Consider the following 27,669-nt stretch of genomic DNA (forward strand, 5'->3'; position numbering starts at 1 on the left):
CTGCTATAATTAGGGTTACCATATGACTCCAGAAAAAAAGAGGACAGATTGAGACATCCATTGAAAGTAAGGGAAGTAAAACCAGGACGTCTAAATCTGTTCTCCTTTTGCTGGAACCATATGGCAACCTTAGCTATAATCAGACAATAAAATCTCTGCTCTTGAACTTCAGAGTACACATCCGGATTTGTTTTAATAGCCAAGTATAATACTCCCTCCAATTCTACTCGTTATAGTTCGAGACTGTCTGAATACCATGTTTCTTCTTTGTGAGAATGTGGTGTTTTCTTTGCTCTCACATTCTTAACAATAATTAAAGATTCTGGATTTTCAAAGGATCAGTTCTCATCCCAGGGCAGACAGTCTGTCCTCTTCTACAACTCTCACTTGCCCGTGCACACGTGTAGGTGACGTCTCTTCACAGTCACCTGAGAGGGAGCTACACATTATAAATGATTGTGCAAGGGAAAGGAATACGAAAGGTGACATACCAAAGGGACCTATGAACCGAGGCCCGGCACTGCTTAATAAAACAATAAAAAGGGCATGTAAAAGTACGAGTTTAACAACCACCCCCTGCTCGGCCCAGCTCGCCTTCGAATCCCAGCTTCTTGTTTGCGCCTGAATAAGGCTGAAGAGGGCCGCTAACGTCACCTACTCGCGCAGGTGTTGCGGGTTCCGAACAGATAAGAGAACGGGGCCTGACGCGACTCGCTTCTAACAATTTGGCCTAAGCTAGACTACGGGTGAGCGCTTGTGTGTGTGTGTGTGTGCGCGCGCGCGCGATCGCGCCGGGGACTCGAGCGCGCGCGCTGCTTCTACTCGGCCGCGAGCTGCTCCCTCGGAACCCGCGTGCGGTGCCAAGCTGGTCTGGCGGCCGGAGGTAGGACTGCTGTGGCAGCAGGTGTGGGAGGTGGGGAGGCAGCATAGCGGTATGGAAGGGCTCGTCTTGTCCGAGCGCGCCTCTTGCCATACATCGGCATTATATTGGGTGGGGGGAGTTATATATGTATGTGGTTAAAGGTAGCTTTTAGAGCTAATGCTTCAGCTCCAAGACGCCTGAACCTGCGCTGTTAGCGTGGGTACTTTCGGGAAGAGAGCTGTTCGCATGGAAGCGCCCGAGCTATTTTTTCTCTCATACTGCAGGTATTTCTTGGCCGTGGTGGGTGGGCGGAAGCACCGAGGTTTCTCTCTCCCTCACCCCCCCCCCCCCTTTGTGGCTTGGTGGTGTATAGACAGTTGTGGCTGGCGATGTTCTAGATGCGGAGCCTTTTTAAAGTCTGGTTTGGTCCTCTCCGTATACAAAGAACAATCTCGGGTTCTTTATTGGCGATTTCCATAGCAGTAACGGAGACGTACAAGTAAAGGCTTGAGCTGTCTTATTGGAGGTTTTTATAGACTTTTGTACTGGTTAAGAAGAGTATTCGGAGGCTCTGCTGAGTAGGTCAAGGAGCTATGATTCACTACAGGCATGCTTGTTTCCATTTCTGTTTGGGATAAGAAGACATTTTTTTTCCAATTGCGTTTGCTCCTGCAGCTTGCTGGTTCTGGGCTGTTTTTGAAGCCGTTTTAAAAAACAAAAGCATGGCAATATTTTTTTTTTAAAGTTTAGAACTTGTTCTATATGTTGTCTGCAAATAATCCTATAGTTCATATAATGGCCAGGAACAACTATGCTAAGTTAAATTCTGAGGTCTAGGTTTTGGAAAGATGTTTCTGTTGATGTTTCTAGAGGTAGCTAGAAAGAACATCTATTCTCCATATAACCATATGGATGCCTTGTCTTGATATGACTAAAAGTTTTGTTAGGTAAAATAATTGAAAATGCTTCCTTATCACAATATATGACCTGCAAGGTACACACCCAAATCTGAGAAATCCTGTAAATTCTATAAATAACTGGTTCTTTCTGGTCTCCCAATCTATCACTCAACTTCTCCTGCATTAACACCCCCCCCCCATTTCTGCAAAACTGTGAAAGCATTTTTTAGCGCTGACTGGCGCGCTGAGGGGCACTAAATCTTTTGTGGTTTTGAAAAAAAAAAAAGAGAGGGTGGAGTTATTTTTAAAAGCGGACAGGCCCTTATCAGATTTCATCACCTTGTCAATTTTGACTGTGCTACACTGTTTACCTATTATGAGATATCAGTTAAGCTAGCCTGCCATTACATAGCACTTTGATAGTTTAATCTAATCGGATTCTCCAATTCAGCATTAAGTCAAATAAGATTTGGAGTCAAGAATGACATGGGGACACATCTTTTCCTGTCCCCACAGGAACTCATTTCTCCATCCCGGTGAGTTCTTTTCCTGTCCCTGCCCTAATCTTGCAAGTTCTGTCCTCATCTGCACAAGCCTCAAACACTTTACAATCATAAGTAAAGTGTGCCTCCTGAGATTCCAAGTGTGCCATGGCACACTGAGGAGGAAGAGAGGCGCCTGCTAGCTGACTTCCCTAGGCGGTACAGTACTGCCCGATTCGCCAAAGGTCTGCATGTTTCCCCCTTCTCTCTACTATCCTCCGGCTTCCCGGTCTCACCTTTAAAGCTAATTATAGTAGCCTGCAGAGGATCACCAGTAGGTAAAATGATTGAAATGTGTCGTTTTTGAGAATTTATATCTGCTGTGTATAGTGTGTGTACAGTATAATCTCGTTATCACGGATGAGGTCTGCTGGTCCCAGCTATGCCCCTTTATGAACATGCAGAAAATCATTGCATATAACGAACAAACAATTTGGTCCCCAGAGCCGCTTTTAGCTGGAATTTTGTTCGGCTATAATGGACATGCAGGCTCCGCCTACAAGACGCGTGGCTTGCCGGTGATATAGTATCAAAATGCAGCCCAGAAGAAAATGACAGAGTATTTTTCTTTCCAGGATAGTGCGACATAATGCTTTAGAACATCTTTTAGTTTTCTGGTTTTGCAATCATTTCGTGCCATCCCAATGTTTTGCTGAGTTTTGTTATTGATGTTGCTGATATGCTTGTGCAGTGACTGTTGTTCATTGATTGTACGTTGTTTCAAGTTGACCTCAAAGTTTAAAAAAAAAATGCAATTCTGGATATAACAAACTCTTTTTCCAGGTCCCTTGAAGTCCGTTATAACGAGATATGAAAATGAATGGAAAAAATTGCATTACAACTAGTAAAGGGGATGGGATCTGGGGCAGAGCTTGGGTGGGCCTAGGGAGGTCTGTGGTTGGGGCACTCAGTTGATATTTGTTAGACTTAGGGGGTACTTAGCTTGAAGTAGTTGAGAAATACTGCTGTAGGAAATCAGCTGGCACCAGTGCCTCTCCTTCTCTCTGGCCTTCTTCCTTGCTGGCACCCCCTACTGGCGTCTCAGGGCCCATCTGAAGGGCCTCTGTACATGTGCTGATGTTGACATGGTGACATCCACGCACTTCAGGGTGCCTCAATCTGTGGCTCGGCTTGAGAAAGTTTGAGAGACATTGGCTTACAGGAATGGGGCAGGGACAGGGGACAATTTGTCCCCATGTCATTCTCTAATTTGGAGCCAATCACAATAAGACAAACTCTAAACTAAGGGGAATTATAGATTATAAATTTATAACGATCTATTTTATTATAATAATCCTTTTTATTCAAATCTAACTGCTGTTAAAATAAGTTGAAATAAGTTTTTAGAGTCTTATGCAAAAGTATATATGAATTGAGCTGTCTCAAATGATGAAGAAGGTCATTCCATACTTTAGCAGCCTGATGGGGGGGGGGGAGCTCTGTTTTTTTCTTAATAGGGTTTCTAACAGTTAGAAAACTTAATTTAAAGCTATGAGTGCTTCTAAACCAGTGATCTCAAACTCAAACCCTTTGTGGGGCCACATTTTGGATTTGTAGGTACTTGGAGGGCCGCAGAAAAAATAGTTAATGTCTTATTAAAGAAATGACAAAGAAAAGGTAAAACTCTTTATATTTTATAAAACTTTCCTTTAACAGTTAAAAGGAAAGATATATAAACTATAAAGAGTTTTACCTTATGCAAAATTGTCATTTCTTTAATAAGACATTAACTATTTTTTCTGCAGCCCTCATATTTAAAGTTTAAAATCTTTCCTTTCTCAAAACTGACACATTTCAATAACTATATTGAAAATAAAATCATTTTCCCTACCTTTGTTGGCTGGTGACTTTATTTTTCTGTGCTTTTAACTATGTTTCCAGGGCCTTCTTGTCCTTTGACTGTCTTTCTCTCCGTCTTCACTTTCTGCCTTGCATCCATCTTTGGCATTAACTTAATATTCAATTTTTCTGCTTCCTTTTCAAAATCTACGTTTCCATGTCTTCCCTTCCCTTCCTATCTCTCTCTTCTTCCGTCCTATTTCCATGGTCTGACATCTCTTTCCTTCCTTTCTCTCCCTCCCTCCCTCCCTCCTTCCTTCCTTTCCCCTGGTCTGGCATCTGTCTCCTTCCCTCCCCCCATGCCCTGGCATCTCTCACTCCCCCTCTATAGTCTGATATCTCCTTTCCTTCCCTCCCTCCCTCCCTCCCATGAACTTGGCATCTCTTGAACCTCTCCTCTCCCTTGTCTTCCTTCTCCTTCCTTCCCTCTCTTTCCCCAATTGGGTGCAGCAGCAACAGAAGCAGCATTTCCTTTCCCCCTTTCCTGTGCAGGAGAGGCATTTCTCTTCCCCCTTCCCTCCCTCTCCCTTTCCCTATGCAGCAGCAGCAGAAGCAGCATTTCCCTCCCCCCTTTCCTGTGCAGGAGAGGCATTTCTCTTCCCCCTTCCCTCCATCTCCCTTTCCCTCTGCAGCGGCAGCATTTCCCTAGGGTCCTCCTTTTCATATGCAGCAAAGCATTTCTCTTTCCCCTTCCGTTCCCTTCCTTGTGGAGCAGCAGCGTGTCTGTCCGGCTCCCAGTCGATCATTCTGTTCAAAGCCGCGGGTGGCGGCTCATCGAGAGACCCGCGCCTGCGTCAGAAGCCTCTCTGATGTTGTGACATCAGAGAGGCTTTCGATGCAGGAGTGGATAGTGCAAGGAGCTGCCACCCGCGGCTCTGAACGGATCAATCGACTGAGCCGGCCAGACACACTGCTGCTCCACAAGGGAAGGGGGAAGAGAAATGCTGGTTTGGATGCCACATGCGGCCCGTGGGCCGCGTGTTTGAGACCGCTGTTCTAAACATAACTAATTTACTTGGACAATAAAGGGCTACTTTTATTAAGCTGCGCTAGTGGGGTTAACGTGTGTGGCTTTTCATCACGTTAGTTAATGCGCTGGCCTAAAAACTACTGCCTGCTCAAGAGGAGGCAGTAGCGGCTGGCAGTTTAGCACGCGGTATTACACGCATTAAACCAATAGTGCGCCTTTGTAAAAGGAGCCCATAATGAGCATAATGCTAATTTTCTGTAGAGTATCTATAAACTACTTCGGAACTAAATGGGCAATTTGAAATTTCAACTGAAATCTAATTGGAAGCAAATGCAATTTCTGTAGTAATGGCTTTGCTCTGTGATAATGGTTTGAAAAAAAAATCAACCTTGCTAATATGTTTTCGAATAATTGTATTGTTGACTATATTCTTTCAGAAGCTCCTCCTCCTCCTCCTCCCCCTCCTCCCCCTGCCACACGCCCATGCTCCTTCCCTGTACCTCTTTAAACTTTGGCATGAGCCGATGCGGGCAGCAAGTTCATCGTTGCTCATGCTGAAGGTAAAAAGGTATGGGTAAGGAGTGTGTGTGCGTGGCAGGTGGGGTGGGTGGGAGAAGGGCGCCAGTCACCCTCACTACGCCACTGACCCCATGTAATGCTCAAAATGGAATGCCCACTTTTTACTGGCAAAAATTTCCTGCAGGTCAGGAGCTGCTATTAGCTATTGTGTGTGTGTGCGTGCTTGCACTGGATGTACAGGCGCACAGCCCATGCACAGCAGCACTTCTAAAATAACAAAATAAAAAAAACAACAAAGCTGCAGCTGAGCCAGCAGCCCTGCTCTCCCTGCCAGTTCATCTGATTGGGGGGGGGGGGGGGGAACCAGAGCCACGATCAGCTGAGCCAACAGGGGAAGCCCTGAACACCTGAGCTGGCAGGATACACTAGAGCTGCTAGTCGGCTGAGCCTGATCAACTGAGCAGCAGCTCCAGTGAGTCATGCCTGCTCAGCTGATTGTGGCTCCAGAGCACTGATCAGATGAGCCTGCAAGGGAAAGCAGTAGCAGAAGAAGGAAAGTGAGATTCCCCCTCCCCCCCCCAAAAAGAGCCTGTGATGAGCGGATGGCGGAGAGGTGCTGTGCCTACCTCTTTACTCCTCTGAGCAGGTTCCAGGCACAGTTCCTCCCCTCTTTTACCATATTGCTTTGCACAATTAGAATGCATGTGGTTTGCATGCTATTGTGCTGAGTATAGCTCCGTAAAAGAAAATAGCTCTTAACCTGGCTTTCTCTGCTGGGTTGCCGGCGCTTTGTGCATTCCCTACTCAAGTCTGGATAATAGGTTATAATCTACTGTATTGAATGCATTGGATATACTGTATTGACCTGCAAAACCACTACAGATGGACTGAAATGCAAACTTACTTTTGAAGTCATTTCTAATAACATGGTCTCATTTGGACAACAAATTTATAACATATCTGTATGCAGTGAAAGATAATTAAGAGTTAAGGATCTGGGTTTTCAGTTTTTGTTTTTCCTTGGATTTTGAATACAAGAGGAAATGTGAGTCTTGCTTTAAAACAGCTGCTTTAAAATGTTTGTGGATAATATCCTTGCCACATTTAGGCATTCTCTGCTATGCTAGATCTATGGCTGGTATAACTGCTGGCACATAACTGTTGAGCCAAACTAATATCGGGTTATGCTAATATTCTGTAACAGAACCTGGGCACCTTAATGGGGGTACCCAGTTATAGAATGGCCCCTTAAATGGCACTGTTAGACTGAACTTCCCTAGCCCTGGCAAACTCAGCATGTAGGAGACTTGAGGTACACATGAAACTAGGTCCCACTTCATGGCAACACTGCCGCTGAATTATCAGGTCATCTAGCATAAGAAATTGTAATGAGACTTAAATGGAGGTAGGTGTTTTTCTGGGCCATTTAAATTGCTAAGAAGCTAGATAATCTCTCTTCTAATGGTATGGGTTAAGGATGAGGTAGAGGCAGTTCTAAAAATGATCCCTTTAGCAGTGAAGTTTAGCTGCTAAATGGATCGAGTTGTATAGCCGTTTTACCTATAAATAGAACACAGATTATCCTGAAAGAAAAATGCTAATTGTTACTTCTGTACCTTATGTATGGTGCAATAAAATGTTAAGCTGAACTGTTTTTCTTTTGAGCTGCAAGCCCTAGGGCAGAGTTTCCTAAGCTGATCCTGGAGTACCCCCTTGCCAGTTGTTGTTTTGCCCTTATATGTTTCCTTTACTATTTTTTAAAATTGTATTTCTTTACCTACTCCCTTCCTTCTGTATCATTAATTTGTCTTGTCAGTCGTATTTACATTGTCTGTTTCCCTTCAACTATTGTAATTTAATATTTTATACTTTGTACATCGCTTAGAATGTTAATAAGCGATTAATCAAATATTTAATAAACTTGGAAACTTGGCTAAGAAAACATGCATGAAATTGATTTTCACACACTGCCTCCATTATATGTACGTTTTTCATGTGTCTTCATTGTGGATATCCTGAAAACTAGACTAGCAAGGAGATACTGAAGGATTGCTTTGGGAAACACTGCCCTAGGCTTTTAAGAAGTTGCAACTGGAATGGTCCCCTGCTGGGATTATGGAGCCATGAGCTTTCATATGCAGGTAAAAAGAAATCTCTCCCATCTTTGCCAGAAATAGGCGATGGCCCTCTGGATCATTGGCTGGACTAATATATAGGGCTAGATTCACTAAGCTGGCAGATTGCATCCGATCCGTGAGCCCCTGACCAATTCATGATGGGTCAATATTCAAATGGGGGTGATTGGAGGAACGCCCCCCACCGCCGACAAGGATCGCTAGATAGCGACCTGAGTCATGCGCAGACCATCTCTTTGCCTGTCGATGGTCTGTGAATGCTCTCTCTGCGCAAGGAAGACACTTATGAACTGGAGTCAACTGCAGCAGGGAATGAGGGGAATTAAAAAAAAAAAAAAAAAAAAAAAAAAAAAAGGATGACTGGAGACAAATAAGAAATCATTCTGCACTTGGCTGTGTATATTGCATCCCCCCTCTGCATTCATTATTGTGGTGTTCTGTGGGACACGAGGGGGGGGGGTGGAATCAAAAAGAAGCCTCAGCCAGAACTTGCAAATCCTAGGCCTTTTTAACCCGCCCTGACTCTCCTGCTCTCTGCCGCCTTCCTTGCAGTTCAAGCCTATGGGTTTAAAGTGGGGCTGTGTCCTTCTGGCTTTGCAATCCATTTCCCCTCATTTGCATGCACGGTTCGGAATCGGGTTGGGTTTGCAAATCAATTGGTACATGATCGGTAAGCTTATGGCCTCTTTTACAAAGCCGCGTGGCAACAGCCCTGAAGCCCTTCAAATTTCTATTAGCTTTAGGGCCGTCAGTGCAGCGCAGCTGCGCCTTTGTAAAAGAGGCCATTAGTGAATCTAGCCCATAGTCCCTAAGGGAGCTTGGAAGTGTTGGCGGTTTCTCTGGCCGGTTGTGGAACAATGATCAATGTGCTACCAAGTTTGCATGCAAATGAGGAAGGGGCCTAAGCTGATAACTAAAACACCTGGCTTTTTTGTTGTTTGTTTTTTTTTTGCATAGCCAAGCAATGTTAATGTTCAATCGCTTGGCTACTTTGCATTTTGGGGTTTTAGCTAATTTGCATGTCCCGATTGGAAAATTGGTGATCGAGGGGGAAAAACACGCGGTGAGCCATTTTGTGCCTTGGGTTGGTAAAAGTGATCGTTGCTAAAAGTGATGATCGCCAACTTTTTTTTAGTGCATCTAGCCCTATGAATTGCTGTGCTCATAAAGGTACACAGAGTGGCGGCCAGAGAAGAGCCTACAGAGTGCAGGAATTAAACAAAAACCTTCTGAGGTGAAACATTTACTTTTTAACAACTTATATGAGACAGAAATGGGAATGACATGTTAAGAGATTTGGGTTTGGGGGTTTTTAACTCCCAGGTTATCTTGTCACCTCTTACTTGTACTGGTATGTTTTCAGTCCAATTGGTCCTTTACTCCCCTTAGGTTTGAGTTCTTAGTTGAAGCTCACCTCAGAAAATTTCAAGGGCCTGACTCTCAAAGCAAATATCTCTGGCTCCATACTGCGAAAGCAGCGTAGAAACACAGCTCTCCAAATTATATGCATGCTCAGGGCTGGCTCAATCTAACATAGAAACATAGAGTATGACGGCAGAAAAGGGCCGTCGGCCCAACAAGTCTGCCCACTCGAAGAATCCTCCCTCTAAGAATTTCTCGGAGCTAACCCACTCCAAGAACCCTTCCTTAATAAGAACCCTCTTTTTAAGCATTTCCCCGGAGAGAACCTACATGTTTATCCCATCGTCCCTTGAAGTCGAGTGCGTTACTGGCCTCAACTACCTGATGTGGAGAAGTATTTCCATGTCACCATGAAATCTCCCACCCTTGAGTTTGAGCGGATGCCCTCTGGTTGCTGTGTGCCCCTTAAGGAAGAAGTTATCTTCTTCCACCTCAATACGGCCCGTAAGATATTTGAATGTCTCTATCATGTCACCCCTTTCTCTGCATTCTTCGAGAGAATATAACTGCAGCCTGCTTAGACGTTCTTCATATGGTAGATCCTTAAGTCCTGAGACCATCTTAGTGGCTATACGCTGAACCGACTCCATTCTCTTCACATCCTTTTGATAATGTGGCCTCCAAAACTGAACACAGTACTCCAGAAGAGGTCTCACCATCGACCTGTACAATGGCATTATGACTTCAGGCTTACAACTGATAAAACTTCTCTGGATGAGGCCCTGGCCCAGGGTGCCAGTGATAAAAGGGTGTCTAAAGTTCCAATCTGGCATCTCCCTCTCTTCCCTCCCCTCTGTGGATGGGGAGAGAGATGGTGGAGTGGGAGTCAGGATTTTGGTGCCTTTTCATGACCAGTATTGAGGAGGGGAGACTTGAGATAGAATGGGAGCACTGATGAAGAATTTAGCTAAAGGTGCTACAGTCCCTTGAGCTAGCCCTGTGCATGCTGTAAAAGCAAAAGCAAGGGAGAGGACCATGCTTGGTTCATGCAGAGCTTAGTTTTGCAGTAAGCACAGATCTTGTGCACAAGTGTCAGGCAATCCCAAAAACAAAGTGTACATTGGTACTGCTCTTCTGCACCTTAATATAAGCTTCCAAGTTTATTATGAACTTTGATTTATCGCCTATTCAAAATTCTAAGCGATGTACAATTAATAAAAAATTACAGAGTTGGGGGAAACAGACATAACTAATAAAAACTAATTCTACTAAACATATTAAAATTCAGCATATGCATACAAAGCTTTTCATTAAAAAATATTATCACTTTAAAGGCTTATATTTAAATACAGAAAGCAGGTGCCAATGTGTGCTTTCACTTCCAGATTTGTTTAGTCTCGGCCACTTTTTTTTTTTCTTATCAGTGCTTAGAGGCTTGCATAGGCTTTGGCTTCCAAAACAAATCAAAACCAACATATTTTAAAGAAAAAAATCATAACAAATCCTTCTAACCCAATGCCAGCTCTGAGCTGGTATTTTCCAGCATTAAGGGTTAATTTCCAGCATTAAGGGTTTGCATGTGTGCTGTTCTGAGCAATGTGATGGAATAGCAAATGACCTCATTTAAATATAATTTATGGCAATTTGTGGGGTGCAAGCTGTTTCCTGTGCAGATAGCACCTGCAGTAATCAAGTGTTGTTTGACTCTAATGCTGGCATTAGGTTCTGAGTATTGGGGCCTAAATGAATCTAAGGACATGCCTTCTCTCGTTCTCTTAGGCTTGCATCGCTGGTGTCATGATTGTTGCAGTTGTCTGGGTCTTGCTACATCTGGATAGGTAGAACTGATGTTTCAGTCACATATTGTGGCTTTCTTTAGTGTGAGGTCTGTAGTTTCTTTATATAGTGGGTCCTCAGACCTGATTGGCTGAGGACCCACTATATATAAAGACTGAAGACCTCGTAGCATACCCTGAAGAAAGCCACAGCATGATGGTATACATTTCCAGGGTACTGAAAGAACTGAAACATGAAATTAATCTACTGTTAGTGATCTGTCAACTAAAATAATCTGTAGTACCTGAAAATTAAAGATTGGTCAATGTTAACACCAATTTTTTTTTTTTTAAAGTTTCAGGGGAGATCTGGGAGATTAGACTGGTAAGCCTGACTTCAGTGCCAGGCAAAATAGTGGAAACATTATTTAAAAAACAAAATAAAATTGTGGAACATGTACACAAACAAGATTTAATGGGACAGAGTCAGCATGGGTTTGCCAAGGGAGGTCTTGCCTCACCCATTTGCTTGACCTTATTTGAAGGTATGAATAAGTGGATAAAGGTGAGCCGGTTGATATAGTTTATCTAGATTTTCAGAAAGCCTTTGACAAAAAGTTCTTAATGAGAAGCTCCTGAGAAAATTTAGTCATGGGATAGGAAGCAATGGTCAGTTGTGGATTAGGAATTGGATCGGATAGAAAATAGAAGTAGGGTTACCTGGCCATTTTTCTCAGTGGAGGAGGGTAAATAGTGGAGTGCTGCAGGGATCTGTTCTGGGACCAGTGCTATTTAACTTATTTATAAATGATCTGGAAATTGGAACGACGAGTGAGGTGATTACATTTGCAATAACGCTGAACTGTTCAAAGTTAAAATGCATGCAGATTGTGAAAAACCTCAGGAAGACTGTAGGAAATTAGAATACTGGACATCCAAATGGCAGCTAAAATTTAATGTGGATAAATGCAAAGTGATGCACATTGGTAAGAATAACCCAAATCATAGTTACCAGATGCTATGGTCCACCTTAGGGGTCAATGCCCAAGAACAAGATCCGTGAGTCATTGTAGACAATACACTGAAACATTCTACCCAATGGGCAGTGGTGGTCAACAAAGTAAACAAGATACTAGGAATTATTTAAAAAGGGATGGTTAACAAGACTAAGGGCCTCTTCTATCAAACTGCGCTAGCAGTTTTTAGCATAAAAGCCACGCTGAATGGCCTGCGCTGCTCCTGACGCTCATAGGAACTCTGAGTGTCGGGAGCAGCACGGGCCATTCAGTGTGGCTCTCTGCCAATTAACTCCAATTACAGCCAGTTCTTGATAATTAACTAGCATCTAATTTTCATACCGTGCTTCCCCCCCCAAATAAAACACTGTCGTAAATTAATTTTGGGCCCAAAAAACGCACTAGGTCTTATTTTCGAGATGGGTCTTTTTTTTTTTTTCATGTACAATTATCCTCTCTCCCTTCCTCTCCTCCACCCCAATTCTTCCTCTTTCCTTCCCCCCTCCTTGTGCAGCATCTTTCCTCCCCTCTCACCCATCCCCGTGTGCCTTCCCTTCTTCCCTCCCTCCCTTCCATCCCATCCCTTGTGCAGCAGAACCCTTATTGTTCTTTAATGCAGAAGTGTAAATGTTTATTGTATGTAAATCGCTGTAGCCAAATTGCTAATTGCAGTTACTGTCCATTCTTTCTTTCCATAGCTTGTAACTTTCCATCATAATAGAACACAAGTTCGGCTTCAATCCCTCCCCTTCCTCCCATCTCCCATGCAGCATCTTTCTATCCCCCCCTTGCGCAGCCGAACCCACAGTGACACTTTCATCTCTCCCTCCCATTAGAATGCCGTCAACCGTGAGACTGATATACCTTGCAGACGGCAGCGTCGGCATAGCTCTAATCAGGCTGCTTCGTGGCCTTCTCTTCTCCCTCCTGGGCGTTCTGTATGCCATGTTGTTGATGACATCATCAGTGAAGTGGAAGAGGAATGCCCGGGAGGGAGAAGTGAAGGCCGCGAAGCAGCCTGATTAGAGTTTTGCCGACCCTTCCATTTGCAAGGTATATCAGTCTTGCAGTTGTTGGCATTCTAATGGGAGGGAGAGATGGAAGTGTCAGCAGGGGTTTGGCTGTGCAGTGGGTGGGGGTGAGGCGCGGTGGGAAGCACTGCTGCCAGCGACTAGGGCTTATTTGGGGAGTAGGGCTTATATTAAGACCTACTCTGAAAATCATGGTAGATCTTATTTTCGTGGAAACACGGTAGTAATGTAGTAAATGACAGCAGATATAAAACCTGTGTGGTTCATCCAGTCTGTCCAACATTCACATTCATTATCGAGGCAAATTTAACAATTAAGTTATTCATGTAAATGGCAGTGTTCTCTAACCTGTGTACAATGGGTGCTAAGATCATAGAATTAGGGTAATTTACCAAATGCTGCTCAATTTTAGGGCACTTAGTGACCCCAGGGTCACACAAAATTAGTCAAATCGTGATGCTAATTTTCTTTACTGCAGTGAAACAATATTCTTTACCTGATGAAATAAATCCATGAGCAGAACAGCCAAATTAAACAGAACTTGGGCTAAACATCCAGTAAATTTATGAAAACACTTTTTAAGGTGTATGTTTGCCAAAATAAGTCTAAGGTAGATGCACTGACTGGACGCTTGACCTAAAAATAAAATCTTATAATATCCTAAGTCCCATTAGTAAAATCTTAAGTTGGTTTTAGATCGCCCATTAAATCCTGAATAAGTACTTAAGGCAGCAAACATCAATAGATAATTTATTTGATTGGACAGTGCAGTATATAGAAAATGGTATCTGTCATAAAAGGGAGAATTGCAAAAAAAAAACAAAAAACCAAAAACCCCACCAAAACCCCCACCATTGTGGAGGAGGGTTACATTGTTGCGAAAGGAGAAGCAGTTAAAATACATTGAGGAGGAGGCTTGTGTAACAACATAGGGAAAAGTTTCATCAAATGGAAGTAGGGGAGGAAGAACTCCTACAGTAGGGAGAAGTCTCAGAGTACTGTTGATGGACGCTTCATTGTTGCAAGAAGGAGGCAGTTACAATGTACTGTGGAGAACAGTTATATTATCAGAAGAGATTACAGAGGCACAAAGTTAAATGAATTTATCAAACATGTAAGTTAAAAAAAAAAAATCTTTTCCTGAAGTCAAGGTACTTTTGTTAGTCCCTGTGAGTGTTGAAAGGTGTTCCAAATTCTTGTAGAGATGCATTTGAAGAGGGTGTTGAATATACACTTGTATTTTGCTCCCTTGGAAGTGGGGATGATCGGCTAGTTGGTGTTGCTTATCCCGGCTGAGAGGAAGAGGGAAGTGGAGAATAGGTGGGTTATCTGCTCTGATGAACTGACTTTTAGGGCATGGTGTACTGTGCAGGAAAGTTTAAACAGGATAAGGGTATTAACAGCGGAACCTGGATAGACCCGCTCCCTGAATACCCCCATTAACCTGTGCCCCGCCACACATTATGTTCTATACAAAACACACAAACTATAGTTATGGTGAAAATTAGCCTCAGCTCTGTTTATTATAAATTACACATTAAATATATAACATCATAACATAAAATTTCCCGAGGTACCTTAAATAAAGTTATGGCCCCCGACCCCGCCATGCTAGCAAGGATCTGAGGGGTGGCATGTCCCCACATGCCCTATTCTCCAGGGTCACCTGGCCCACCAGGTACGGCTCCCAGCTGGCCCACCGCTCATCCCCTGATGAGCCCAGCAGCCAGTAGCTCGGGATACCGCACCCCAAGACACCACTGCTCAGCCCTGCTATCCGTGACCTCGCAGGTGGGTGGGAAAAGCTGCCTTGGAGGACCAGGTAAGCCCTGAATCCTCCCAAGCCCCGGCTTTTAAACCCCCCCTCCCGACGCCCTCCTCAGCCGCGGCCGCCAAATGGCAGGTCTTCCTCATGGCGGGAAAGACTTGCCAACCTATCCCCTGCCTCCTAACCACCCTAGGCAGCTCCACATCTGTGATGGGCTACCAACGCGGGTCTCCCAGCTCTGCGTTAGGTTTGCCCATTAGGTTCTCGGGCTACCTAGTACTCGCAGCCAGTAAAGCTCGTGGTAGTATGCAGAGACAGAGCCATACTTTAAGGTGAAAATTAGTGTGATTGCACTGTTCTGGATCAATTGGAGTTTGTACATTTGGGAGGAGGTTATGCCCGCATAGAGAGAATTGCATGAGTTGACCTGTGATAGGACTAACATCTGTACTAGAATTTTAAAATGAATTCTATAAAAATGTTTGATCAGCCTTAGTTGCGTTAAGCTGTAGAAAGTTTGCCCCCCCCCCTCCCCGAGGTTGGATATTTGGGGTCCATAGAAAAGTGTGGAGTTGAACAGAATACCAAGCACCTTGTAGGTCTTATCAATGTTTCGTATTGCACCAGAGGACAGAGTTTAGTCGTGGGTGCTGACTCTGTTGGCAGTGTGGAACCAGAGAAGCTTGGTTTTGGTAGTGTTTAGTTTTAATTTGTTGGTGAGTGCTCTGAAGTAGGTTGTTTTGGGTTTTTTTTTCCAGTGCCATTGGAAACTTTATTAGAAGACTCCTTAGCATCAGTGTGAAGTGGGATTAGGAGGAATATATCATCTGCATGGGAAAGCAGACATTTGCCATCAGTGAAGATGAGGTTGCCAAAGGTGCTCCATAAAAATGTTGAATAGCACCAATGAGAGAGGGGACCCCTGAGGAACCCGACAGACTGCTTTCCAGCTCTGGAAGAAGGTGCCAGCCTTCCATACTGTACTCTGTTAATCAGGAACTCACTGAACCACTTAAAGACAGTTCTAGTCAGGCCCAGTTCGCTCAGTCTACTCAGTAGGAGCTCATGATTAACAGTTGAACGCACCTGTAGGACTGTAGGAGAATTGATTGGTGCCCTCTGCTGAGCATCTGTTTGATTTTGGTGGTTAGCATGAGTAGTAGAAGTAGTTCTGTGCTATGCTGGCGCCTGAAACCATATTGAGAGGGATGTTGGCAGGAGAATTTGTCTAGGTAGGGCAGTGAGTTTTGCATATAACCAGTGTGTTGAAGTTTGGTGAGTAGTGGTATGCCAGCTATGGGTCTGAAGTTGGTGGTTGAGGATAGGTCAGCTTCTTGACTTTTTGGGATGGGTATGAGAGCAGTGTGACCCATTTGGGGGGTAGTTGGCCATTTTGTAAGGGGTTGTTAATCAGTGAAATTAGCCAGTAAGTGAGTTCTTTAGGGATGTGAGGGTATAAGACCTGACACTACCAGATCCACCCACATACTCAAACTATCTTTCCCCTTGTTAAAAGGTGTTATGTATGCAGGTAAATTAGGGAAATCCCTTTTCTTCAAATTCACTGAGCTTTGGAATAACCTCCCTGCCCTGCTGCGGAACCTAGGCTCATTCCAATTATTCCGAAAGCATCTGAAAACCTGGCTTTCCTCCAAAACGTAAAGCTGTCTATTTAAAATGTAAAGCTAGCTATCCTCTTCATAACCTCTAATTTCTTAGTACAGTGATGCCTCGCATAACGAACGCCTCGCACAGCGAACTTCATGTCTTGCTTCCTACAACGAACTTCGTTTCACACAACGAAGTCGCCCGAGCTGCATCCTTCCGCGCAGGCACTGCGCTTAACTGCCCTCTCTCCGCCTGGCTCCCTGTGCAGTGGCGGACCGTCGGCTCGCAGGGGCCCGGCGCCTACTGCTGATGCGTTGGGGGGGGCGGAGCTACTCTCGCCGCTTCCCCGATGCTAGAAAAAAAAAAAAATGAACAGTTAAGTCCCAGTTTTTGCCGCTGAGACTCTGCCCTCTCTCACTGTAAAATTAGACTCTACTTAGTCTGTCTTTAAATTTAAAAAATGTGTGTTTTAAAAAACAATTATGTTTTTAGATGTATCTAAATAAAAATAATAACAAAAAATTTATCTTTTTTTATGTCATCTTAGCATATTTTATGCTACAGAACAAATTATTTTTTTTAACATGTATTGTTATGGGAAAACGCGTTTCACATAACGAACTTTTTGCATAACAAACTTGCTCCTGGAACCAATTAAGTTCGTTGTGTGAGGCACCACTGTATGTCCTTCCCTCATTTATTGAATTACCTGTAAACCGTGCCAAGCTCTATCTTTATGGAGATGATGCGGTATACAAATTTAAGGTTTAGTTTAGTTTGTAAGAGTGATGGACATTTGTCTAATATGCTGCTTTTGGTAGATGGCTTTTTTTTTTTTTTTTTTTTTTATAGTGGGGGGAGCCCTTCATTCTGACTGACTGGTTCAAAGACACTCCAGATTTGGTCTACTGTGCATCAGTGGCAGTGTGGTTAGTTTGGATCTTTGGGTGCAAGGTGCTAGACATCTTGCTGATTTCCACCTGTACGCTCGCAATTTTGTCTTGGAAGTAGTTTAACTCTTGGGCATTGGGTTGGCGCTGGTGGCTGCTAAGCCTGGTCTTGGGTAGTTGTTGTAGGCATTAGCAGGAACAATTTCTTGATGTCATAGGTATGGCTGTCTATTTCTGAGGCAACGTAGGATTTCTTGGCTTCTTCTATGTCGCCGTTTTCCGTGATTGTTTGTGAATGGGGGAGGGGGGTTTCTGCTATTATCTTTCTAACCAAAGACAATTTTATTTCTCGGTCTTTAAGGTATTATTGTACCATGGGGATTGTCTGGCTGTCCTGACATTACAGGGGCATTGGGGCGCAATGGAGTTTGTAGTCACATTGTCCCAGTGGTTTAGGATGAGTGTCGGCGGCGTTTCTCAGCTTTCTGAGAAGTTCTGTGCTTTATTACTATTTTCTAAGGATCAGGTTCTGTAATTGGTGCCTAAAAAAAAGATAGGTGCCTACTGCATGTCAATCACACTTAGGTGCCCATTATAGAATCGTGCTTAGTGGTGCCTAAGTCTTTCTCCTTCCCTAAACACGCCTACTTTGGTGTTAGGTGCCGATAGATGCCTGTCTTTTGTAGAATCGCACCTAAGATAGGTGCCTATCTCCCAATTACATTTTCTTCATGTACGAGCTTGTTAAGGCTCATTATTGAAACTAATTTAATAATTAAGTTAGTCTCCTAACTTTAAGTGCCTGTTACAGAATTTTCCCCTAAAGGACTTTGCATTTGTCTTCTGGGAAAGAGAGGCAAATATCCCTTCAATTTATCTCAATGTGGGAGGAGTGAATCTGCGTCCCCTCAGCCTGTCAAAGATTAGGCTTCAGCTTCCTGGTATACGGTTAAATCAAAAAGTTGGGGAAAGCTACCTTAATGTTAAACCTTCCCATCCAGAAAATACCTGTCCCGCAGGATATGATTGTGCTTTTTCACGAAGTTGCCAGTTTGACTGCTAAAAAGTAAAATAAATAAAAATGAAAAGGCCCTACAGCTATTAAAACTTTGTTTTTCTAGTTGGTGGCTGCTAGTGCTGCCCGATTCACGATTCAAATCGATTCACCGATTCATTTCGGGTGAATCGATTCAAAACCAAAAAAAAATCAGCCTCCCGATTCACTGTCTGACATTCCCCCCCCTCGCCCCCTAAAGCAGGATCGGCAGAGCTGCCTCTTTCTGGCCGGCGCTGCCACTCCTGCTTTAGAGGGCGATGGGGTAGGGTCAGTCAGGAAGTGCTGCAGTGTCCGGCTTCCCCCCTGGCTTCCTGTGCCTCCCTTTACCTGATTGCAGCCTGCAGAAAGGATTGCGGGTACTTTAGCGATCCTTGCAAGTTGCCATAGGCCTCCGGAGCTGTCGTCCCACTGCCGCGATCCTGCCTCTGACATCAGAGGAGGGGCGTGACCACGGCAGAAGGACAACAGCCCTGAGGCCTATGGCAACCTGCAAGGATCGTTAAAGTACCCGCAATCCTTTCTACAGGCTGCAACCAGGTAAATGGAGACATGGGAGGCTAGAGGGGATCACACAGGCCTTTCGGGGGGTGGGGTGCAGGCTTCAGGGGGGACAGACCTTCAGGGGGAAGGTACAGTCTGCGGGGTGTGGTGCAGGCCTTCGTGGGGGGATGACGACAGACCTTCGGGGGGGAGGGAGGTACAGTCCTCTAACCGCTCATTGCTGATTGAGCTCCCTAATGCTCGGTGGCTCAGGCCACTGCCTCTGTGACATCCCAAAAGCCCCCGAAGTCCAAAGAACTGCCCTCAGGAGGGAGGGAGGGAAAGCAGCCTCTGAGGACAGGAACATATCAATCCTCAGAAGTCCTGGCTTAAATATCCCTTCCCAGAACCTTCTAGACCTTGGCCAACCAAACAGTTTGGCCGAGGCGGGAAGAAGAGCCCTACCTCACCGACCACCCCATCTACCCCCGCTATTCTTTTCATTTCCCCCTCTCCCCCTCCCACTAGAGCTAATCCCGGCAGGTGGTCAATGTGGGCCTTCCAGCCCCGTATTAATTCTGCCTGTCGAGACTAGCTCTCAGGCTTTCTCTTCCTTTAGTTCATTCTACCACTGAATATCCAGACTGAAGTCAATCTTGGCTATTCTGTTATGATCAAGTTGTCTGGGGACTATTGTACATTTCAACACATTAATTTACTGTGCTCTTTAATCTGTTAGGTTTAGAGTCCTGTTTGATTACACAATAGTTTAACAGTGAAGCGTCCATATGCTACTCTACCGTCTGTATAAATGGATCACCCCTTTGTTGAAAGGATAAGCCAGTAACCCTATTTAATATCTAAAGAGTTACTCTTTACTCTAGTAGATTATGGGTATCTGTTACAGAGCATATCAATGATTTACAGTTTCTCTTCTGCTTTAATTATCCATGCTAATATCATTTTACAAAGGCCATTTATGCATACAGTTGCTAAAGAAATCATTAGTTATCTTTTGTGAACCCTCAACAAATCTGAATCGTATGCTATTTCTGGGTATAAATTTTCAAGTCTGACTTATTTTGAATCTTCAGGATCTAAGGTATGTTTCTGTTGTACTGTAAAATGTTTAGAAATTTAGATTTTATCTTAGTTATATTTCAGGATCTAGAATTGAGAGTTCTGCTGCTTAATACAATGAGAAATATGCTGGCACTAATGCTGGGGTTTATTTTTATTTTTTCTGGCATTGGGTAAGATGAATTTGGCAGATGTAAGAAAAAAAAAAAAAATTCCAGGGATAACCTGCTCAAAGCCCAAATGTCTAAAGATCTGTAATTGTTTGATGTAGCAATTTTATCAAATGAGTAAACCTGGGAGATTCTCTTAAGTAAAAAGCCAAATTTACATGTATGATCAGGTACTGTTTTTAACTGATATCATTTGCAAGACATCTGGCTAATTTTGTGTTCAGCAAAATATGCCTTTAAAAAAATGTAGTGTAGGGTGGGGATGGTAAGGAGTCAGTGGAAGAATAAAAAGCTTAAGGCTGTTTGTTTACCACACATGGTAGGTTGATTGTGTACAGATTTGTAGAAATCCTCGTTCTATGCAACCGCCACTGAACTGCACTCAAAATGTGTATATGTATATATGTGTATATATAAAACCACCAATCTGCAATTGAATGCATACTGATAAATGCATGTCCCTACTAGGCCATTTTTAACAGGCCTTCATTGAGTTGGAGAAAAATGCCTAGGTCTGTGAAGATGACGTGTTCCCAGCTTTCCGATTCTCTCTAGTGTACAGGAGCTCTGTCCCCCAAGTTAAGTGAATCTGAGGATATGATAAGAGATCTATCAAATCTTGAAGAGTGGCCAATAGGGAATACTCCTTGAAGTTATATACAATGGTGTATTAAGGGGGGAGGCAGACCACCCCGGGCACAGTCTTTGCAGTGGGGGTGGAGGTGGTAGGGGCAGTCCTAGCATCTCTCCTCCTCTCTGGCTATCCCAGAACCAGGATGTCACATCAGAAAGGAGCCGAGGCCGGCGCAAACTGCTGGTGGAAGATGCTGCTAGATATCTTCCAATTAAAGAGGTACACGAGGGCGCCCTTGCCGTGGGCACCAACCTCCCTCACTAAGCCACTGGTTACATAGTAGAACATTAAAAATTATAGAACATTTTTTTCACTCAGGGTATAGTTAAGCTTTGGAATTCGTTACCACAGCAAGTGGTAAAGCAGTTAATGTAACCAAATTAAAAAAAAAAAAAAAAAAAAAAAGGGTTTGGCCCAATTTAAGCAGTAAGGTAGAAATGGGGAAAGCAACTGCTCATCCTAGAGAATGACACAGGGACAAATTTTTCCCCGTCCCTGCCCCATTCCTACAAGCTCCGTCCTCATCTGCACAAGCTTAAAATATCGTATTATTTGCTCTGTAAGACGCATCTGACAATAAGACGCACCTACATTTAGAGGAGGAAAACCCAAGAAAAAAAATTCTGAACCAAATGGTGTACCCCAGGGGTGCCCAAAATGTTGATCGCAATTGACCAGTAGATTGCGAAGGCAACGCGAGTAGATCACGGAGCCCATCCCGGGCTCCATGATAGACTCGAATTGCCTTTGCGATCTACCTGGCCGATCAGCTTTCCTCTCCCTGACGTTAATTCTGCCATCGGAGAGGAAGTTCCAGGCCAGCCAATCGCTGCCTGGCTGGCCCGGAACTTCCTCTCCAACGTCAGAATTGACATTGGGGAGAGCAATGCTGGTCAGCCCGATGCTTCTGCAAGAAGAGCTTGGGGGCCTGTTCCCCAATGGCGGTGGCAGTGGCTTGGGGGAGGGCAGAGAGAAAGAAGGGAAACAGAGAAAGAAAGGGGAGGGGGCAGGGAGAGAGGAAGAAAAAGTTGGGGGAGGGAATGAGGTCTGGAGGAGAGGAAGCCTACAGTAGGCTGAAAGAAGGGAAGAAATATTGGATGCACAGTCAGAAGAAAGTGCAACCAGAGACTCATGAAATCACCAGACACCAAAAGTAGGGAAAATGATTTTATTTTCAACTTAGTGATCAAAATGTGTCAGTTTTGAGAATTTATATCTGCTGTCTATATTTTGCACTATGGCCCCCTTTTACTAAACCACAGTAGCGTTTTTTTAGCGCAGGGAGCCTATGAGCGTTGAGAGCAGCACAGGGCATTCAGCACAGCTCCCTGCACTAAAAACTGCTGTCGCGGTTTAATAAAAATAATAAATATTTGTCTATTTTTGTATGATTGTTAGTGAGGTGACTTTGCATAGAGTCATCTGCCTTGACCTCTTTGAAAAAACCCCAGAATATAAATAATTAACATTTTCTCTGCGTACAGTGTGTTTTGTGTTTTTAAAAAATTTTATTGTTGGTAGATCATTTTGTCTTGGTCATTTTAAAAGTAGCTCGCAAGCCCAAAAAGTGTGGGCATCCCTGGGGTACCCTGTCCCACTGCCCTGCCTTGTACCCTGCCCCCCTCTGATGGTCTAGTGGTAGGCTGGGACAGGGCAGGGAGGGACAGGGCACAGTAGCAATCATGGGCCCTGAATCCAGCCACTAGGTGGGTTAGACTTGGTAAATATCGGTCAAGTCATATCAGCACTCACTTCTGAGTTTAAGGGGCCACTGGAGCCAATCCTTGGTCCTGGCCCTTTAAGACAACAGTGGTAGCATTCAATGTGTGGCTTGTCTTCAACCAGGCTGTTGCTTTACCACTTCAGGGAGGAGGTAGGCAGATGGGGGAAAATCGAGGAGCTAGAAAGGTTGAAAAGGGAGGCTAATAGAAAAGGGAGCCACAACAAAAGGGATGTACTACTGATATTATCACCACCTACCAGCAGCCAAATAAAGCTTGCAACATATGAGAGAAAAAAGCCACTTGGTGCAATGGCTAGGATAAACCAACTAAGGGAAGAAAAAATAAATGCAAAAGGGTTGCAAATGAGGCAAACTAAAAAACAGTGGGAAAGAAGTATAGAATCAAAATTCCTTCAATTCGCATCTCTAAGTATATATCATACCTTTCCTTCTCCATTACCTAGTTTTAGCTGCTAACTCACCCTTATTCTCCAACATCCAAAGCTTCCAGCATCTGCCCACAATAACTTTATTCACGGACGCTTTAAAATGGACACTGTCTCACTCAGACACTTCCTAATTCGTAGTCGATACCTTTGCCAGAGAATTCTACAAAATTTGTCGCGCTCTGCTGATTTTTGCATTCATGGTCTCGTGCTAGGGGCTCTCTTCGGAGATGGATTGCTGTTAGCATTCGGCCTGTAGCTGGTACTGTGCAACCTCTTGGCCCTTGCTTTTCTGCTGGGCTGGTAGCCGGCAGTATCTAGAAATGGTCCCCCCCCCCCTCTCTGCACAAGAATCACTCACCATTCACTTAGCACCGGTGACTGTTGTTGCTGCTGAGGTGACATGCAGCAGTGGTGGATCTCTTGCTGTTTTTGTGTCGGTCTGAGGGGGAGGGAAGGCTGTATAAGGATGCCAAGTAAGAAGAAGGTACTGGGGGAGGCGTGGGGGGGTATTCACTTCATAAGACACACACCCTTATTTCCACCCATTTTTTGGGGGGAAAAAAGTGCATGTTTATAGAGCGAAAAATACGGTACTTTAAAATCATTAGTGTTCAATGCTTGTGCGGTTAAGGCAGAGCAAAGAGGAATGGGACAGGGACAGCGACAAAACTCACGGTGACAGGGAAATTGAGTTCTTGCGGGGACAGGGACAGACTTGTTCCCGTGCATTTCTTTAGCTCATCCCTGATGAGCATGTAATCTATCTGCTTTTTGGGACTCAGCCATGTATTTATAATCTGGACTGGCTAATGTTGGAAACAAGACACTGAGTGAGATAGACCCCTGTTCTGACCCAGTAGGCAACTCTTTTTTTTTTTTTTTTTTTTTTTCCTTATGTAAAACTGTAAAGGGATGGCTTTTTGTTTTCCCAGCCTCCTTAAAACAAAGTAAGGTGATTATTTTTAGTACTGTCCTACAGTGGGTTGGCTAGCTTTTATGTTTTCCTCATAATTTATCTGGGGAAGGCTTAGTTCTTATATAATCAAAAGTCTTTTGGCTAATTGACCATTTTAGGCCATTTTGCAGGTCATTTACTAAGGGTTATTGCACAGCAGTGTTATTGTCACGTTGTCTGCTGTAGGGCACACTTCATACATTTTACATGCAATAACTTGTTTGCTAAATTACTTCTTTTTGTAGGTTGCTATTAATATAAAAAAATGTAATAAGGGCTTTGAGCTGGATTCTTTATGCTCAACTGTTAGTCAATTACTGTGTGCTTTAGAATTAGACTAAGCACTGGAGCTGTCTAAACCCCTTTTATTTTAAAGATCATTAGGCTGCTGTTATGCCAGTCTGTGAAAGCTAGATTTTGGCTACTACTTTGAACTAAATACATTTGGAACTGGTACTACTCCTTTAATTCATTGAAGCAGATATTTTGTAGCAGAGGTTTGGCCAAGTGCCTATTTTCTGGGAGATTGAAAGACTGAAAGCTTTGTTTTGGTCTGCCAATAGTCATTGGATTACACATTGCAAAGCACAAGCTCTCTGAAAGTATTCATTAATGCAGGAAACAGATTAGGTTTCAAAATTCTCAAAGTGAAAAGATCTTGTCTAGCTAGCAACATCAAAGCAGCAATAAGATTGTTACAAAGAATGTTTAGATATAAAATACATACAGTAAGAGGAAAGACATCTTTAAAATATTTGGCGTTTGCTGGGTAGTGTTTTCTAACATTTCTAAGCCCAAATTATGCCTACTTTTCTTTTCTTTTTTAAATTTTATTAATTTTCAAAACTAATACAAAGTGCCAGGAATTATATAGACATTAATAATCAACATAAGCACTTAAATTCCATCAATAACAATGCAAAAGAAAAATATCCCTCCCCTCCCAACCAACAATTTAATCAAGAATAAACCAAAAAGATTACCCCCCCTCACCTGCCCCGTCCTGGATATGTATAGAAATAACAAAATAAAATAAGACAACTATGTTGAAGTAATAAAGGATGTCAACGGGCCCCAAACCAAATTTAAAAAATTGCTATGCCCAACATCTTTTCATATTTGTACCCTAAACATAAACTAGCCCACCAAAAAGGAAAGTTGAGGCAGTGGCAATTTTTCCAATTGCGGGTTATTTGCATAGCTATCCCTGTCATAATTAGGAAAAGCCTGCATTTGTAGCGATCCATGGGAGGCTTGATATGCAGCAATGTTCCACATATAATTGCCTCAAACGGCAAAGGGATTGTTGATTCCAGTATGAGGTTAATCTGTCCCCATATTGACTTCCAGAAGTTGAATATCAAAGGACAATAGAACAGATGATCCAGTGTCCCAATGTCTAAATGACAGTGCCAGTAGCATCTTAGATTTAGAAGTGTCTAACTTGTGTAATCTAACAGGGGTCCAAAAAGATCTATGTAACAGAAAAAAACACGTTTTTCTCATAGATGCTGACGCTGTACATTTCATCCTCCAAGTCCAAATAAGTTGCATTGGCATTCCATCCATAACATAGCAGGTGATGTGGCCAAAAAAATCTAGAGAATTAGTGGAAACTCTACATGGGGCTTGAAAGACTGGCTTCAAAAGGGGAGTCAAGGAGAAGGTGATATATATTGCAGAAATCAGGGCTTGAGTAGTTATCAAATCGTGCACTCAGCACTGTTGCTCATACCCTTCATGGTCTAGCGTGGCACAATGATGACACTCAGGCGCTTGTCAACTCAAGTGGAATTTATTTGGCCGCAGCCATAACAGCACAATTACATCAAACTGTTATCAACTGAACATCATAATCAAGCATGAACGGTGATGAACTGTACACTGTAACCGCACTTCAGAAAATGGCATAACACACAATATACATCACCAGGCAACATATAAGGAACTGATGGTCAGGCGTACAGCATCTGGCTCTCTATCCCGCACAATGTGGGGCGCCGTACAAGCTTCCCCAGCTCACCGGACCCTTCCCGTTCAAGGAGGTGTCCCCTCGTCAGCGGTACGTTGTTGTGAAGATCATGGCCTGGCCCCCTGCCGTCCAAGCAAGGCGACGTGCCCCATGTCTTAACCACTGTAAAGATGTCAGCCTTTTACCCATATGCTGTGCTTACCTGCCACTACCCGTGATAGCGAAACCTCGCTTATCGCGGGTTCCCCCCAAGTGTCATGGCTGCGGCCCCGCACACATTAACATATGCCATATATCCAGACCGATGTCGTAGCAGTGTACCCCGCCAGGCGGTACAGACGCGGACCGCTGTCCTCTAGCAAGTAGACTTTTGTTTTATTATTATATATATATATATTTTTTTTGTTTGTTTGCCATCCACCTATTGAGTTTCTTGCGAGTTAGTTATCTCCACGGCTGTGCGAGATCTCACACCTTTCATACTTACCGGGGTATAATATGGGACCACAATAAGGTAGTGTGGGGAAGCCTGCTGTCTGAGGATACTATTGGTCTGTGGGGAAGCCTGCAGGCTGAGGATAACATTCGTCTACATTTAACTTGTTGAGTATATTCCGCGTTCTATATCAATAAGGTAGTGAGGGGAAGCCTGCTGGCTGAGGATAAACCATCGGTCCGCATTGCTGGCTGAGGATAAACCATCGGTTCGCATTCTGGACTAACTGTACACTGTTCGTGGTCTCTAGCGCTCACGGAACCAATGTACTGAGGAACTTCCGCTGTTAAAACCATACCCAAGGTACCTATACCCTGTAACTGTGACCCTAAGTATCCCGTCAACACTCTAATCCCAGAATGTGAGACCAGTAAGGGGAGCCTTCATGTAAACCCTAATTATTAAGATCATTCAGCCTCTCTTGAGGTGCTGTAAGCCGTAAGTTAAACCTCGTAATGTAAAACATAAGTATGAAGGTCCTTGAGGTACTGTGAACCAAAATGTGAGGCAACATCCATCCCTCAACCTGATGTAAACCGAATAGTAACATCCATAAACCGAATGTATATCCAACATCCATCCCTCAACCTGATGTAAAACGAATAGTAACATCCATAAACCGAATGTATATCCATGATTTTCCGAATTGTAATTTTTGCTACCAATCTAGGGAAAACACTGTTGAGGTAATGTCACCTAATAGGGAAGGTTCTTCGGCTAAACTATAAGGTAAAAGATGTAAACCCCACAATAAATGTAAGGTAGTGCCACTCTTGAGGTTATGTAACCTAATATAAACCATCCACGATGTAAACCGCGCATTGTAACATCCATAACCCGAATGTAGACCCCTGGTAAAGGTCAATTCTAGTCACCATCCATCCGAACCCTAATGCCCACCTTGTGACATCCATAACCCGAATGTAGACCCTGATTTACAACAGCAATAAACTCTATGTGAGCCCTATGTAGCGCCCGATCATCCGCACCATAACACCCTTCATAACCTTCGTAAAACTGAGCGTTCGTTCTTACCTCGATGTTGACTCTCCTCTGAGTAGGGGACTCCTTACGTTATTTCCTTCTGAGTAGGGGACTCCTTACGTTCTTCTCTCCCAGATGCCTGTGAGTGATGTAAGCTGGTCCTAAGGCTAAGGTCTCCGGTAATCAGCGAGGTGATAAGTGATGATAGCAAGGCCGTGTAGTTGATAACGAGAGTTGAGTGAGGCAAGAAAAACAGTTAATAGAGGAGGTACACACACTGTTGTCAGTAGCATCACCCCGTATAAGGGCATGGTATGGTCAAGGAGACCTCAAGGAAGGCAAATGAGGGCTCAAGGCCTACGTCTTACTTCCCGTTCTGCAGGTAATAAGGTCGTAAGCACGGTGGTATTGAGTGAGGCACAAAAACAGTTAATACATGCGTGAGGTACGCAT

General features: G+C 43.7%; 1 protein-coding gene across 7 annotated transcripts in view; it reads left to right on the forward strand.

The window, feature by feature from the left end:
* The first annotated feature begins 479 nt into the window (after positions 1–479).
* Positions 480–27,669, forward strand: part of MTUS1 (microtubule associated scaffold protein 1) — a 346,310-nt gene continuing 319,120 nt past the window's right edge. For 5 of the 7 annotated variants that reach the window (XM_033944126.1, XM_033944151.1, XM_033944159.1 and 2 more), the window contains exon 1: positions 753–883. The gene's annotated coding sequence lies outside the window, so the exon portion shown is untranslated. The other 2 variants (XM_033944129.1, XM_033944141.1) reach the window with 1 other exon arrangement.

This window comes from Geotrypetes seraphini, chromosome 1 (genome assembly GCF_902459505.1).
Source record: "Geotrypetes seraphini chromosome 1, aGeoSer1.1, whole genome shotgun sequence".
Lineage (NCBI taxonomy): Eukaryota > Metazoa > Chordata > Amphibia > Gymnophiona > Dermophiidae > Geotrypetes > Geotrypetes seraphini.